Raw genomic sequence first — 17,233 nt, forward strand, 5'->3', positions numbered from 1 at the left:
ACAAGATTTGAGCAGATTAGTGAGCTGCATTATTAGCAAAACACACTGGGTATTAATTATGGCAGGTTACAACATTTTCATCTGTATAAAAAGAGCAACTACAAATGCCAGCCTTGAGGTTTTATTCTAGGTTAAAGACAACGCCAAAGGAAATAAAGGCCAAGAGGGCAAGTAAGATATTCTTCATATCTGCCAAGGAATTTGTTCCATAGGTACAACAGCCACCCAGGGATAGGATGCAGATGTAGACTGAAAAAAAGTGCCAGGCAAGGGAGGAACAGTCCCAAGGAAATCCTTGGGAGGTAAATGGGAACCTAAGGATGCAATTTTCAGTTCCAGCCAGCAGTACTGCTGCTGGAGGTGTTGCCTGGGGTGTTTGCCTGATGCAAGCATTTGAGAAGGTAATTATTAGTTTTAAGGCTTTTTTATCCAATTATAAGTGTGTGGATACATAGATAAACTGGAAAATTACTTTTATTAGGACTAACCAAAGCCATAATATTCAGTCCATGTACCATTCAATACATTCAAAAGGCTCAAGCCAGTACTGCTGGATTTTAATGCACATATAAAAGTAAATCTTAAGATAGTAGTCAACAAAATTTAATTTGTTATTCAAACTGTACAAAGATGAAATAAGTTTTGTGCTTAGGAACAGTTTTATAAGGGGACACAGTGAGCCAGCCTTTAACTATCCCTCCCAGTTGGTTAGAGATTACACCTCAGAAATCTGTAGGTCACAGCACACCTCTTACAGTCTGAATAAAATCACTTAGGTTGAAAAAGACCTCTAAGATCATCAAGGCCAACCTTAACTAACCTCATGCTGCCAAGACTACCATGAAATTGTGTCCCTTAAGTGCCACATTCACACATTTTTAAATACCTCCATCACACAACCTGACAAGTGCCTCATTTCTTGGATAATCAGTCTGAGGTGACAGGACTCAACATGTTGAGAAGTCTTCAAACCCCACCTGGAAGCAAGTGGGACCTGCAAACCATTCCTCTCAGTGACATGCAGGCTACTACCCTCTGGACACCCAAAACCAGAGACTCTAAGTGTCCACATGAAATCAGAGAACGCATTCAAAGAGTGTCTGAACACTTCCATCTGCCCCATAATCAAGTTTTTTCCACAGTAAAAACTTTCCCTTGCAACACAAGATGAGCCACTAGCTGCCCTAACCTTCCTCGGGTAGTTTTACAACATTCCCCAGTTTTGTTAGGTCTTCAAATAATTTCAGCAGTAAGAGGTGAATTCTAGACCATTAACTCATTTTCAATTAGCATATCTGCCTGGTTACATCAGTCAGTTTTGTCCCCATGCTATTTACTATAATTGGATGATGTCCCAAATAATAATAGAGAATCTGGAAAACTGCAACTGTTGGCTTTGTCTGCATACAAAAACACTCAACCTCAAAAATCAGAGCATCAGCTGACAAATCCAGGTGGAAATAATGTTGTTTTCGAAAGGTTAGAAATATTTTGGCTAGTAGTTCTACTGTTCTGGGGGCTATCTTACCACCAAGGTAAGATAAAATAAGAACTACAAATATTAAAAGCAACAAAATATTGAGAACTTTTCTCCTGCGGTCTTGAACAGAAAAAAAAAAAAAATCAGGCATAAAAAAAGACTTCAAACCAAGTGTAATGTGTTTGAGGAAAGGTAAGTTGTTTGGGGGTTAGAGCAGCAAGCAACCAACCCACCCCAAAGCCCTCACAGCTGATCCTGGGGGGTGAAGCCATTCCTGGCTGCATATCCCAGTAGTGACACGTGATCACTGCAGAACATGCCACAGGCTGTACCTTAAATTAAGGATTTGAGCAACAAGACCACACACTGTGACCTCTCCTGGAGGAGCTGGCTGTGATGGCCATGGTGCTTACACACCACATTCACCCTTTCATTTAAAAAACACAGGGAAAGCAAAAAGGTATGATTATTCTTCACTGTCATATCCAATAAATATTGCAGAGCTCAAAATTAAGGCATGAAGAAAAGCATCTACAGAACAATTTTCTCTCCATTAAAAATAAAGCATTGCTGCTTCTCCCAGATTTTAATTTACTAAGCCTTTTCCAGTCATGCATCCTGGTCAAAATTTAAGATATTTTCTGTCTGAAAAGAGTCATTTACTGAACTTTATGAGCAGAAGAATGCTGTTACTGACTGATTCTAGAAACTAATAAACAGTATTCTAAGTGATAGTGTTCTGGATTTATTGGGGGTGGAGATGTGGGTAGTTTGTAGTCCAGGAAAGAAGTGCTGTAATAGAGACCAAGTAGCTTATACTGCTGCTTAAAAGAAAAAAAAATTTCTCCCACAGTGGATCTTTTGCTACCTGCAAGATGCACAATGCCATTAAGACCCTTTATTCTTCCAATATTATAGTGGTCTTGGCCATACCATAACCTGTTGGATGTTAACTTTAATTGTTTTGTATGATGTAAACCCGTTGTGTACAAGGAATGCTACTCACATTAACTAGACAGTGTATTTAAAAATTCATAGTTAAAAGCAGTGATGTTGTTAAAAAAAGACTGAAATGAAGAGGAACACCTGGGTTCTGTTTCCATGACTGAGCTCAAGCCTGCAAATCAAATTTAATCCTTCTCACCAGAATTGCTCTCAGGCTCGGTACAGTCATTATGAAAATTAATACTTCTCTGTATGAAAATAAATACACACACACTTTGAGAAGTGAAAATATATATACAACTAAATTGCTTTCAAATCCAGAGTGATAATTTAGTTTTAATGATCATCTATTGCAATTTAAAATGGAAACCTGTACGTTACATTTGAAACAGGTTGGCCCAATGCTCTGATGCATCCAAGGAGCATTCCACACTAAAAAATAAACTATCATTGATGTCTAAACAAGATTTTTGATTGCAGTGTCTAGCTGAACTCTGTATCTGTCTCTACGAAAAGCCAGGGCAACTGCCAGGCCCAGAACCACCTGAAAATCCCAAGGAGGTGGTGATCCCAGGAAACTGATGCTGGATCTTTCACTGGGTCTATCCCTGATGCTGAGAGCCTAGAAAGGGAATGACATTGGAGCTGCCATGGCAACCTTACCAGGCATAAGGTCCTCCAACACCAGGAGATACTCTCCAGTGATTACTTGATCTACTATAAAGCTATTTTGTGCTTTCAGAGAGCTAAAGAACAGCTTTAATATACTGGTGAATCAGACCGAGAAGCCATTTAACTGCAGAGAGTACTGGAAAGCACATATAAATTATCTTTTCCCAGGGAAACATGCTCTTAGATTCTCTATTTTCCCCCCACACAGAGGGATGTTTTCAATAATCTCTTGGTGGTTATTATACAAAGAGCTCCTGAGCACTGCTACTGTTTGAAACAAACATAAAGGGCATACAACACGGACAACTCTAAGAGGCTGCTAATCTGTACATCAATAAGGTTTGGAGATAAGTTCCAAGCCAACCAGGCCCACGCTGCCAAGGTTCAATCCAGTCCCCAGTACAGCAGGGGAGCTGGGAGAGGGATAGCAGAGCTGTTGACCCTTCCTTGTGTTGGGGACACCACACAGCAGTTTCTGCATCTGGTTGTTCCTAAAGTTAGGTCAGTCTGGTGTTGATAACATCCTTGATTGCTAGGGAAGCAACACAACTTCACAGCTGATGCTGAGCAGCAAGCACTTCCCAGAGACCCCCATTAAGGGTTTATGGACTGAAGCAATCACACCTCTTGGGGCCTTTTCTATCCTAAAGAAAATAAAAAAAAAAAAAAAAAAAAGGGAGGAGGGATAGGGGGAGAAAGAAAACTCAAGCATGTCTGACCCTTCAGATCACTCATTGCAATTCCCAGAGACTTTGAATTGCTACCAGGAGTACTCAGTCCCAGGCTAAGAATTGGCATAGAGTCCCTCAACTCCAAAACTCCCTCCTGGGTAAATCCCTGTTTTACTGAACACGAGCAAATCAAGCTGAAAAGGGAGGGGGGAGAGACACTGCCCTCCCTACCTTCTTGCCCATCATCATCATCACTGACACCCTCCTCCAAGCAGTCATGTCAACCTCCATCCTGTAGGAAGAGGTGGCTGTAAACCCCTTTTCCCCTTGTCACATGTGTGCTGGGGGAAGATTGTGGGGAGCCAGGCTTCAGAGGCATTTATGGCATCCCCGAAAGTAACATTTGTCCTGGGGGTTTGCATCTTCAACAAGACCCTAAATCAAAAGGAAAACAGCTTGACTTTCAACACCCAGGGAGAATCTATGGAGTCAGCAGTTAGGGAAAAACATCTCTGCAGGTATGTGGAATGATTTTTGTTCTGAGAGTCCGCAAAAGTCAATAAACACGGCGCCCTGGGACACTGTTTTCTAAAGAGCTTCTCTTCAGGGAAGAGGGGAAGTGACTCACAAGCTCTGAAGGAAGGGCCAGGAACAGAGGGAGGCTTCAGAGAGCAGGCACCAGCAGTTAACCAGCTTACTGCTCATGTGTTCCTCATCAGGAGCACGGATTTTAACAGCCAGCACCTCTCAGTGCTGTGCCTGTCTTACTGCAGTATTTTATTGGCAGCACTCATGCTGAGAGCGTGTTGGTTATGCTACAGGACTCTGAATTGCTGTACTTTTTGCTTAACAGTTACTTTATCTCCTTTGCATTATGTCTGTTCCACATAAAGCTCCACATTTAGGTTTTCTTAGGTCCAGAGCTAGCAGGGAAATGCTCAAAGTAGGGAATTAAACGAAATTATCACAAGTATATGTCGGTGCAGGGAGAGCCACGACAGAAGTACAGCAAGTTTTCCTTAAAGAAATAAATTATATATTTTTGAAGCCAACAAGACACTGTTTTACATACACACACAAGCATCCCTTTTCTTCCTTGCTCTAAGAGATCCACAAATATATGCATGGTTCTGCTTACACAGCGTTTTTGACCCTTTGCCAGCACACAGGAGATAAGAAAACCTATTCCAGAAGATAAGAAAACATATTCCCCATGAAAACCAGTTCCCTACAGGCACAGGTACACTGCCTAATGCAGCAGTAGGCAGAGGGCCTGGAGGCACTCCATGGGATCTGGTCCATCTTACTGCTCCAGGCAGAACATCACATTTAAATCCTGGAAGCAGGTCTGGCAGGGGGATAAAACCACACCACAGATTAAACTGGCACTGCCAGGGCATCCAGTGCCACAGTTTGCCTGCTCCTGCTGTCCAAGCTGGGCCACTCAGCCCTAACTCAAATGGCCTCTGCCCAGCTCTGTACCATGGAATGCAAACTACCCCAGGGCAGGAGACAAGGTACACCTAAATTTAGAGGGTTATTTTAAAGACCACGATCAGGAATTTTAAACAAGTTCCCTAAACATTAAAAAAAAAAACCAACAAAAAAAATAGTGAAAAAACACCACCACAAAACCTTCAAGTGCAGAGGCAGAGGAGCAGTTTTTAAATAAGGAAAAAAACTCTTCTATTCTTGTTAGCACAGACCTGAGGCAAGAACTCTTCAGCATGAGGAGCTGACACTCTCTTCCTGTTATGAACTGCAAACAGTGATGTAGAGAGAAACAAAGGGCATTTTTTCCTACACACAGTATCTAAAGTGATGAGATTGCTCAGACATAGGTGGTTCCCAGTAACTTATTAACTCCATACAAGTAATATATATATACACACAGAGCCAACCTGCTTAGGGCCTAAGGAGCCACCACAGAAAATGGGAAAAGCTTGGAGAAGAGTTTGCCTACCCAAAGATGTGCCTTGTGATGGCTGCATTTTACTGAGATGTTTTCTCTTTTGCCTGCACGAAAGGGTGGTACAAAGAGCAGTTGTATGAAGCCAACTGGACTCAAACTGAAAAGCAATAAAAGTTGGGAGAATAACAGAAAAGTGGAAAAAGAGGAGGAAGCTCAGTGGGACCAGGCTCTGAAAAACCTACAGGAGACCTACTGATGCCTAGTCAGGTGGTTACTTTCAGCTTGCAAAGATATAAATATTTTATGGGTTTGGGATAACTAAGGAATTTTTTCCAGAAATAGGAACACAGATCTCTCCAATAAGCATAATGCAAAGCCCCAGATTTGTTCATTTCCCAAGAAGGAGCTCCAGAAGCAAGTACAGCCTTCCCCCCCCCCCCCCAACTCCAGATTCTCATCTTCAGTTTGAGAATGTTTAATGACCTACAGGATATGTTGCAAGCTCTCCCCTTTTTTAGGAAATCACCTCATACATACACCACTAAGAAAAAGAAGATGAAATAATGGCTTACTGTGGTCTGGACAGTCACCATCAAATGGATTTACATCCTCCATTAATGCACTTAAAAACGCTTGGAAACTAGCTTAGTACCTAAATCTTTACAACAGAGACACTCAAGATGCTTGGGAAGTACTGCCAGTATTGTAAAGTCAAAGGCTAAGTTGCAAAGGAAGGTATTGACACGGCAGGAGAATGGAAAACTCATTTAAAAACAATGATTTAAAAGAGCTGTCTGCTTTTGTTGCCTTTTTTTTTTTTTTAAGAAAAGAGCATCAAGTAGTGAATGAGGCCATCAGGTGAGACTGGAAAAGGCAGACTACTTAAAAATCTGTTGCATCGTTAACCTGTAGAACCCACAATTAAGATAAAGCAACAGCCGTGAAGACAACAACACTGAAATAAAATAAACACCCTGTTAAGTAGAGAAGAGGTAGATCCTCACACAATCTCCAGCTCTCAGAGAGCAGAGAAGAGCTTTCCTGAGGACTTTCATGAGATGCTGTAGTGGAAGGTAGTGAGGGGGGGAAAAAAAGGGAATTACTGACTTGCAATAACAAACCCATTGGAGTGCAAAACAGCCTCCCAGAGGAAGCCAAAAGCTCTAGTAGTAGATAAGAGGCAGGAATAAATCACTTGTCTTTATACATTATCATCTCTGAAGGAATAATTGGACAAAATTAAGGGAAAAGTAAGACCATAATCCTCTGGAATAATACTGGTAAAGAAATACATCGAGTTACATTGTCTCCTGGATAGCAGAGCTACGAGTCACTACTACAAGATAGTGGGTTTAAGTATTTAGCACAAGAAAGAACCTGAGTCTTACCCAGACTTCTTATGCCATATTTAGGAATGCCGAAGTGTAAATACAAAGAATTAAGTGCTTTTCTTAGAGATCCCTATTGGTACTGTTTGGGGTAACGTTGCTATAAACAAGTCCTTCATTCATCTCTAGCAGGGCTGATAAAAAACACGCTGCTTCTGACTCAGATTGTTTAGTTATCTATCAAATATTGAGCATGCCAGTAACTTTTGTTAAAGTCAGCTGGGATTACCCCCTAGCTCTAAGTAACACTGGGCTTCAACACATCACCAAACCAGGATTATTATTTCTATAGTATCACAAACAGAAAATACATACAAGATATTCCCTGTATCAGAGTTTTAAGGAACACTCGAGAAAGATTCAGTCCATCAGTGACTTTTAAACAGTGACCCAGAAGAAACATTTGCCTCAGGAAGGCCCAGGGGAGAAAGAAGGGAGGTATTCAAGAGAAAGGCTGTCATGCCCTCTTGCTTTAGCCTTTGCTGAGCATCTGCTACTCAGCAACACCAGGAGAGAGTCCCGACATTTAATTTCATCTGAATAATTAAGCATTTCTGTAGCATCTCTGGGGAATTCATGGTCCATGTACTCTCTCCTCCCCATCTCTCCATGGTCAGAAATTCTTACAAAACCAAAGAATTTGTGTTTCAGCAAACAGGTATTTTCCAGCAAGGTAGTCTGCTGAACATGTGCTGACTTGCTGTGGCAGCAGAAACACAAAGTGGCAGCTCCTCTTACCTCAGTCACCCCTGTACCAAATACCAGCAGGTGCCTCATCACAAATATAATAACCAGCAGGTGATTTTTTTTTCCCTTAATGCTTATATGTTGATTCATAGCTCTAACAAATTTGTCTCTCTTGGCTACAGGGAAGAAAAAAAAAAAAAAGAACCACACACTTGTTATTCCTCAGTGGAGTGCTTTTCAATTATTTCTGCATTTCTTTCTTTACTTGACCTTTGTTGAGTGAGGTGGTTGCAAAGAAAGACTATTGTTGGAGTAAATTGACTATAGAAAAAAAGAAGTTCAATGTTAAAGCCTTTTCATCTTGTTCTTATGTCGTCCATACAGTAACATCATGGAAGTAATAGTGAAGTGCAAGTTTAATTTTCTTCCCCCTTAAAAGCTCCAATTAGGCATCTCTATTCCAAGTTTCTCTCCTTTCCCTCAATCTCCCATGGGCATTTCCTCTTCAGACTACAGGAAATCTAGTTTACCCCCATTATACCAAAGTACAGTGCAAGTTTAAAAGCAGCAACTATATTCTGAGGAAAAAAAAAATCCCCATATTTTTAGATTTAAAACAGGTTTGGTGTGTTTACAGACACTAGCACAGAATAAGAAATCCATGGGCTTCAGGAGCTGCATCACCTTTGGAAATAGCCCTGTGCATTTTTCCCTCACTGCCAGGAACACTACTAGGACACAAAAAGTCAATCCAACTGGAAAGCTACTTGAAGAAAATCCCAAGAGAATATTGCTGCTTGTCTCACGGGTATTTCACATCCCTCGAATCAAAGACAAAGGGCTCTTGGAGCCACAGTTTTAAGGGTGGAGTTTTTAGCCTTAATTTGTTTCACACATTTTCTTAGTCTCCCACTCTTAGCCCTCTACTTCAAATGCTTTCCAGACACTTGGCTGAGACACTATATATATATATATATATATACACATACACACACGCCTCCAAAAAACCCTCTTCTGGTGCTACTGTCCCCAGCACAGAGCATCTTTCTTCTGAGGTGTGAGACAGCTCAAAGTAATCTCAGCAGAAAGACAGGCAGCAGCAGAGCTTCTGTTTGTCTCTGGGCAAATCTCTTCAGAGAGATGCCCCTTATAGATATTTTTTTTTTTTTTTTAGTTCTGTTGTTGTGGTCCAGAGGAGTCTGGATGTTCAGGGATTTGCCCTGGCAGCTTCCACACAGAAGCACAGGCACAAACACAGCTCAGTTCAGCAGTGACAGCAGGTCCTGGCCCTCAGCAGCTGTGCTGGAGCTGCTGTGGGGCAGCTGCTGGTCAGGCTTGTTGATACATGTCCCAGGAAGCCTTTACAAGTGGTACCCATTAGTGTTTTTGCTGGTGGCCCCAGCAAGGCCAAGGATTAAGCAGGAACTGGCAGCTCTCTGGTCCCATGGGAGGCCACCCCGCAGGGCAGGACTGAGCTGGTGCTCACACCTGGCTGTAGATTTAACACGTGTCTCCAGAGCTGTCAGCAAACCACCTTTCACCAGGGCTAAACCCACAGATATGCTGGGTTAGTGCAGCAACTGAGAGCACATCATGGGAAGGTGAATAAGGACTCTCTGGGGAATCCCCAACCGACAGGATTTTCTAGGGTGGGCTGAAAACTGATCCAAGAACCCTTGTCACAAGGAAGAGCAGCCTCAGTGCTGCTCTAAATTGCAGAAGCTATCACATCTGCAAACAGTGTAAGTGTGTTCTTGTTTGAGCTCACCTCCTCTCACAGTTCCTTTTACTCAGACCCATTTTGGGAGACTCTCACAGAAGTGAATTAAAATGCAGGAGTGGAAGGAGGTTCAACTCAAGCCTTGGCGGCTGCACAGTATTTATCATTTGATTGCAGACAAGTCTCAGTTTGCCAGCCTGTAGCTTCCAAAATACACTGCAAGGGTGCCAGAAAAGAGAGACAAAGCATCTCTTATTGCTTAGATAGCTCTCCCTTCACTGTAATGAAAGGTGAGTTATGGGCTGCACCTTCATGCCACCCATGACAGAACTGCCTTTGCCATAAATATCACTCTTTACTATAAATATAGTACCCACAGAGACACTACAGACCTAAACCTACTGCCTGAGTCCCTTCACATTAACAAATCAGGAGTAATTTCATTTGTGATGAGGACTAACTCCACTACAAAGTGACTGCAGACAGGAGCAGCATATTTTTTTCTTTCAACCTATACTATTAGGTTTAGAAATAACATACTTTTTAGTGTCTTACTTAGTCTTAACCACTAACTGATTTATAGAACTATTAATGAGTATTTATTAGAAAGTCTAATGGGTCAGTAGTTAAACTACTCGATTAGGAAAAGCTTTATAAAAAAATCTCTGAATCACATAATCATCTTTTAATTTAAAGACCTTAACACACAGCATTCCTCTACTAGTTTATAGATGTAATTACTGCATCACATTACCAAATTCTTAGAAATAACCCTGTTTTCTCTCTTGAGGCAGAATTAATCATCCTGGGAAGCATTTTTATCTTCTTCCACTCCTGATGTGATTCACCATTTCCCATTTTATCTAGCTAAATGATCTTTCCATTGAGTATGAGTTTCTCATCAGGGCTGTTTCTAAAAACCTAATGATCTGTTCCTGCCTGTGATGTCAGATGAACAAGTAGGCTTGACCATCATTTCTCAGACTTTCAGACACCTCTGGCTTAGCTACCTTCACACAACCTGGGCAACAGTCTGGCTCTGGCTGGGACAGGAGAAAGAAAAACCAGCTGCAAACACCAAATACAAGAGCTGACCCTCTCCCAACCCTGTAGGTGCTGAGCTCCTACCATCCATAAAATGCACTTAGCAATTCTAACACTAGTTTAAAGACTTGTAGCCAGTAATTACAGCCTGTTCTCTTCCCTTTTACCCTGAAAGAAATCAACTGCTGCAGAAGTCTAGAAAAAGAGACACATGATTCAGTGGCACAGAGACAGCTAAGAAGTTCATGCTTTTTCCTTTCTCCCTCTCCACAAACTCCAGACAAATAACCCAGGTCAAAGAGAAGCCCCAAACTCCTCAAACATCTCTTTTACATTATATTATCAAACTGTCGCTCTATTAAAAAAAAAACAACCTTAATAGCTCAGTGACACCACATTAGACCAGGAACACCATGGACTCACTGCAGGTAGTGCTGTACCTGCACCCAAAAAACCTGGGACCTCTGTGAACCACTTCAGAGCCCACCAGAGCTCAGGACCCACCATTTGGGACACACCAGCTCAGGTGTAACAGTACTGTCAGGGCTATCCTCCTTCCTACCATCCCCCTTAAAGCATCTGAGGTCCTGACCAAGTTTATGGCAGACCTCTAAACATCTGCTTGAGGAATCATAACCCACCACTTTTGCTACACACCAGGATCAAACCAAACAGTGCATGGCAGTGCTCTGGGATGCTCAGAGCAGCACTGAATGCTTGTGCATTCCCAGGACACACATGCACACATCTACTATTCTCCTGCTCACTATTTCCCTACTATTTAGGCAGCAAAGATCCATTTGATCTCTTGTCATCTCTGCACAACACACAGTAAGAGCACACACTTCTGTTCCTGTACCAATATAAGGATTTACTGCCAGCCTGGAATATGGGTAAACACCATTTGCTTATAACTAATCCCTCCTGCAGCATTAAAACAGGTGAATGCTGCTGGGGGGGAACTGATACTTACTTGGGAGCCTAATTCACCCCATGTTGAGGAGAACAGAGAAGCTTCTCTCAGTTAAAGTGGGCTTTGGATCAGGCCCCTCAATCCCAGCTGCAAGTGCACTGCCATTTCCACAGCAAGCCCTTGTTGCTACCACAGAGAAATCAGTGATATTAACTGGAATCAGGAATCAAACTGCATCTTGTCTACTGAACTTCATAGCCATGAAGTCTAAACCCAGAGATGCAGGAATTCAGCTTTCACAGAACCAGCAGTCAACAGCCCCAGCAGAGTTCCTATGGCTATCCCTTACACTGTCACAGAGAAGACAAGAAGAGTGATTGATATACAAGAAGAGGTGTTCCCATTTTCCCCTCCCAGGTGGATAAGCAGGCTGACTGCTACAGGAAGCACTGAGGGGTCTCTCCTCTTGGTGTTCCACAGGCAGGAGATGGGACACTCAAGAGACAAAACCCCTCACCCTCCTTGCAAGGTCCCACTAGCCCCCACGTGTTTCTTTTAGGTCTTCAGGCTCCAGTCATGCTTAGAACAGAGCATTACAAGCCTGGGCATTCTCCAGATCCCAGAAAAGCAGAAACACTTTCCCCTCTTGAGGAGGAATTGGAGGCTACAGGGGGTGGAGGATGACGACACACATTCAAACACATCCATCACGGTTGATCTGTGTTTTAGGAAAGCAATGTAACATCATAAAAGTATCTGTAAATGTTTTAATAAGGCCTCTTTTGCACTGAAAAAATATTACTACTTTTTTTTTTCAAATACAGAGCAATGTTTTAAGTGTTCTGAACTTACCAGGGAAACTGTTGACTTTGGGAGTTAACAGCTAATATAATATTAAGTACACATTTGCAGCTCATCAGGAGCAGCACACCCGCTGATCACAAACCCGATGCAAAAGAAGAGTTGTTGATGAACTGTGGTCATTTACCTCCTCAAATTTCCCCACTGACGCACATCATCAGAGCCCCTGCAAAGAGAGCCGAGGCAGTTTCCCCCGAATCAAATAGCAAGGGAGATTTTATTTGGGAACGTTGACCAACTTGGGAGCATATGCCTTGCAGACTGTCCCCGGGGTGGAATAGATGTTATCCATACCAGAGCTTTGCACCCTGGGATCCCCTTCATGGTCAAGGCAGGGAATTAAGCTATCATTCCATCAGTTACACGTTACTAAGAATCAGAAACACTGACCTTCCTCTTGCAAAAAAAAAAAAAAAAGAGAGCCAACTAGTAAATATTAAAGTATAAGTAGTTTAGCAGAAGATTTTATAAGTGAGTCAAATATGGTTTTCATCTATATACACAGTCATATGTGAAAAAAACCACCAAGTTCTTTAAAATTATCACAGTTTTGTGGATCTGTTGGTAAAACACACTTATGAGGTGTTGCCAGACTTAATGCCATATGATGGTAAGTTTTGATGTTAAAAGCAGAGTCTGTAAGGAGAATGGATAATTATGATTGGTGCAGCTCTCAGTCTTGCACACAAAGCAAGTAACTTCAGATAACACATAGTCAAAATAACCCCAAACTCAACTGGACGAATGCTTTGAGCAAACACACAAATCATAACCTGACATGGCAAATAATAGTTTCAGTGCTATTATCAGAAGACAGTTCTGATCTATTCCCTGCCATCCATCCATCCTGTAATAAGCCGTCCTTCAAATCACAAGGATTCTATGATCTGTGAAAAGGTCACATAGCATTATGCATTTATGACATATAGGTTGTTAATATATTGCAGTCACCATTAACTGCTTAACTTATCCAATATCTGTTTCTACAGCTGTTCCATTAAAAAAAAATAATCTTTAGTCTGATTTTCTTGGGTTATTAGCTTTGTTTCTAAAGGAAATGAAGCTTAAGCAGCTTATTAACACATCCACACATGTGGATGGGCATGTACACACACAGGGTCCCTCTCACCTCCAACAGCTTTTGAACTTACTGGCTAATTTCAAGCAGGTTTTATAGAGCAGCTGAAATTAAGCTCAGTGCCCAGGCAGAGAGGAAAAAAAAGCAAAATTAGTGACTTAGGGAAAAGCTACCTTTATTAGTAGTCAGTAAACAAGCTCAGGGATACATAACAAGAAACAAAACTCCAAGTTCTGTCTTCATATGTAAGTTATGACTGAGGATAAACTTGCGACATGATGAGTTCCTGGTAGACAGAGATATTCAAAGCACTCATTCAAGACTTAGTTTTTACATTTTTGCATCTTTGCACTTTTTCCAGCAGAAGTGCAAGTCTGTTTAGGGCACCTAAGCATGATGATAATTATCTTTTATGGCCTCTCAGAAAAGGATTGATGGATCCCCCAAGAATGATGTACTACAAGTTGTAAAATAACTCATCTCATGCAGATTTTTTTGCATCTGCAGTTTGGGGTTGGAAGTTTCAGGAACACCCAAGGAGATTTGCAGGATTTCCTAACTCTAGTTGAACTGGAAATACAGCTGAGAAACCTCTTTAATAGTGTTTTAGCATCTTTGATCATGACTGAAACAGTAAAACTGACAGCAAGAAGTAACCTTAGCTCACATTTTTCAAAGACTTTTCAAAGAGTCAAGGCCACTTTTTCCACAGATATTTTTAATGAAAGCCTTTCCTATATCTTGACCAGATATTTCTAGTGCTCAGTTGTGGGACAGCTTAAAGTAAGGACTTAGATCTTTGCCACTTCTTCCCCTTCTCCCTATCCCAAATTGGTCTAGAAAGACTGAGATAAAGTGTGCATATTGTGGTCCAACTCCATACAGCAGCACACTTCATCCACAGGCAGCCCTGATGGGATTTGCTCTTTAAAATGTTCAAAAAATTGTTTTGATTCCTCACATTTTTGCTAAGCTAAGACCAGAACAAAACACAGATTCCTTTGGGCAGCATTTCAAAGATTTGACATTGCTATTCCTGTGTCAGAAACTGTCACTTAGATTTTCTTAATAAGGTTCTTTTGAAGAGAAATAACACTTCAAATGAAGATGTGTCTATTAACATTCAGAGGCATTACTTATTTGATAGCAGAATTGATGCTTCACTAATCAACTGTTCACTGAGGGATCTGAAGAGAAATCCATGAGAACATGACAAGAATAAGACAAGGGACACACAGCTTAGAATGATAGAATACTCTGTTGGACCTTCTCAGACTTTTCCAAATTTGTGTATTTTGGAAAAAATGGTTTTCAGTCATCCTACAAAAAGATCAACCACTTAGTCCTGTTATTCTTCTGTTTCATTTCTCATACACACACACTTCATTGGCATATTACTTTCACTGGTTTCTGACCAATACATTTTGGTGTCCTTTTTCAGAAAGCAGGCTGTTGATTAGGGAGAAAATTGTAATTATGCTTTACCTTGTAAAAGGAAACTGCAAACTATGCTTCATGACACTATGTTGACTAGTTACTGCTTTTTCATAAAAACAAAAAGCCCACCAATTCTGAGCTCTATTAGCAGGTTCTGGCCCTCAGAGACCTCAGCCCTAGGGCTTCTGCTCCATCTTAGCTTCCTAACTGGGCTCCCCAGAAAGCCCCAGACCTACGCTGCCAATATTGATCCAGCATAAAAAGAAAGAAATAAAGTTCTTTTACTAACACTGGGTAGCTCCATCTCCAGTCCAGTCTCCTGGACTCCATTCCTGACTGGAATCTCCTAGACATATCCCAGGTCTGACTCACCATCTCCCTTTGCTTAGGTCTGTCAGAGGAGCTTGCTATAGTCACAGGATCACTAAGGTGATCCTCCGAGATCATCAAGTCCAACCTTTGACCAAACATCACCTTGTCAACTAAACCAAGTGCCACATCCAGTCGTTTCTGGAACACTCCACTGACAGTGACGTCACCACCTGCCTGGGCAGCCCATTCCAGTTTGGCCTGACAACCCTTTCCAGGTAGAAATCCTTCCCCATGTCCAACCTGAACCTCTGCCCTGGTGCAGTTTGAAGCAATTTCCTCTTGTCCTGTCCCTGGCTGCCTGGGAGAAGAGGCCAACCAGTCACCAGCTACTGCAACCATGGGCTCTGTGGAAAGAGGGTCTTGCATGGCCTGTGTTGGCATCACCCGTGATCACAGCCCATCACCCCATGCCCAGCCCCTGTTGGGCTGCTCCATTACATTGGGTTGAGACAACAACACAAGAATTTGTGTTGTGACTCGAATAACAAGGTAATGTAGAACATCCAAAAACATCTTTCCCCTTGACCTACTTGCACACTATGTATGGACACACATCCTGCCTGGCTGTAGCAAGGAAAACACTACTCACTCCAAACATGCAAGAGAAGAGGCCAAAGATACGCTTCAAAACATTGAGCTGCTGCTTTCAGAGGCCTACAGTCAGGAACCAGGAAACACTACATGCAGGGAGGCAGGTAGGACACAAGCTATGGAAGTTCAGGCCAGAATTTCACTCACTGACTACTGCCACTACTTATCAATAAGACTTGGACAACCCAGAAAGCCCATTGGAAAGTACCAACATACGTGGAATAAGGGAATAGAAAGGTTTTTTAGAGAGGAGGGGAAAAGAGAAGCTGATGTCTCAAAATACCTGAAGATAGTCAATTATTCAGATGTGCTAATGGAAAGGGAAAACAGCAACATTTCCAGTTCAACGTCAGTACCTACTTAAGGCACTGTGGAAAACCACCAGAGGCATGGAACATCTGTCAGTCATATTGTGAAAGGTCAAGATTAAACACCAGTAGTCTTAGTCTAAGGACAGCAATCGTGAATCAGTCACTCAAGCCCACAGAAGGCTTATTCCAGGAAACTGTCTTTAAAAAGGGCCAGGATGGCTTGGAAATACATACAAGACAAAACCACACGAGCAATCTAACAAAAAAAAAAAAGAAAAAGATATTAATAATCTACAGACTATACATCCAACAGCCAGACTGCCCCAAGCCACACTGGGTGTGGGGCTGGGAGCACATCCTCCCATTCTGTCTCCTCCAAAGGAGCAAATCCCACTAACATAGGAAATGGAGAGGAAGGAAACGTCCTCATACCTCCTCACAAAGGACAAGTCCAAGAAAAGTAGGGGTTTATTTACAGTCTTCTGAAATCCCTGCCTGCCAGATGGTCCTTTAGAGCTCCTTGGAGGGGCACAGCTTAGAGCTGTGTTAAGACTCCCCAGAGCTGGGATAAGCCCACAGCAGGAAGGAGCCAGGGAATTGTGCCAAGTGCCAACAAGACAAGACCACACTGCATCAGGTGCAGGTGACCTAATTTTCTGGAGGATTTGGCATTAGAAGAGAACTGTGTGTTTTCAGGTGTGAGGTAAGGAATAAGAAGGCTATTTCTTATGGAAATAAAACAAAAAAAACCACCAAACAAAAGAATCCTGGGAAGTACCCCTAGAAGGATCTGCTAGATAGGAGGTTGGCTAACCACCCTTTATGCTTCTGGAAATACCTTCCTCTGCCCATAGGAACTGAACCAGTACCCCATATTACTATTTTGAGTCAAACATGGGCCCTTATTGACTCTCATCAGACCAGGGTTTAAACCTCTTTGTTTTCCTAGAGGAAAACATACATGCTTGCAGAAATCACTCTCTTCTGATTCATTTCCTCTGGCGTTGTGTTGTTAAGTTGCTTAAACAAAATATTCAGTTTTCTCCTCTTCCTCTCCTTCAGGGCCACTTTTTCCCCCAGCTGGGAGAAAGTCTAACTTCCTAAGTAAGCCATTGCTGGAGCTAATAGCCTAGAGGGAAAAAAAGCCCCCT

Source organism: Manacus candei, unplaced genomic scaffold, assembly GCF_025592945.1.
Source record: "Manacus candei isolate 608988 ecotype Guabito, Panama unplaced genomic scaffold, ASM2559294v1 h1tg000153l, whole genome shotgun sequence".
NCBI classification, from domain to species: Eukaryota; Metazoa; Chordata; class Aves; order Passeriformes; family Pipridae; genus Manacus; species Manacus candei.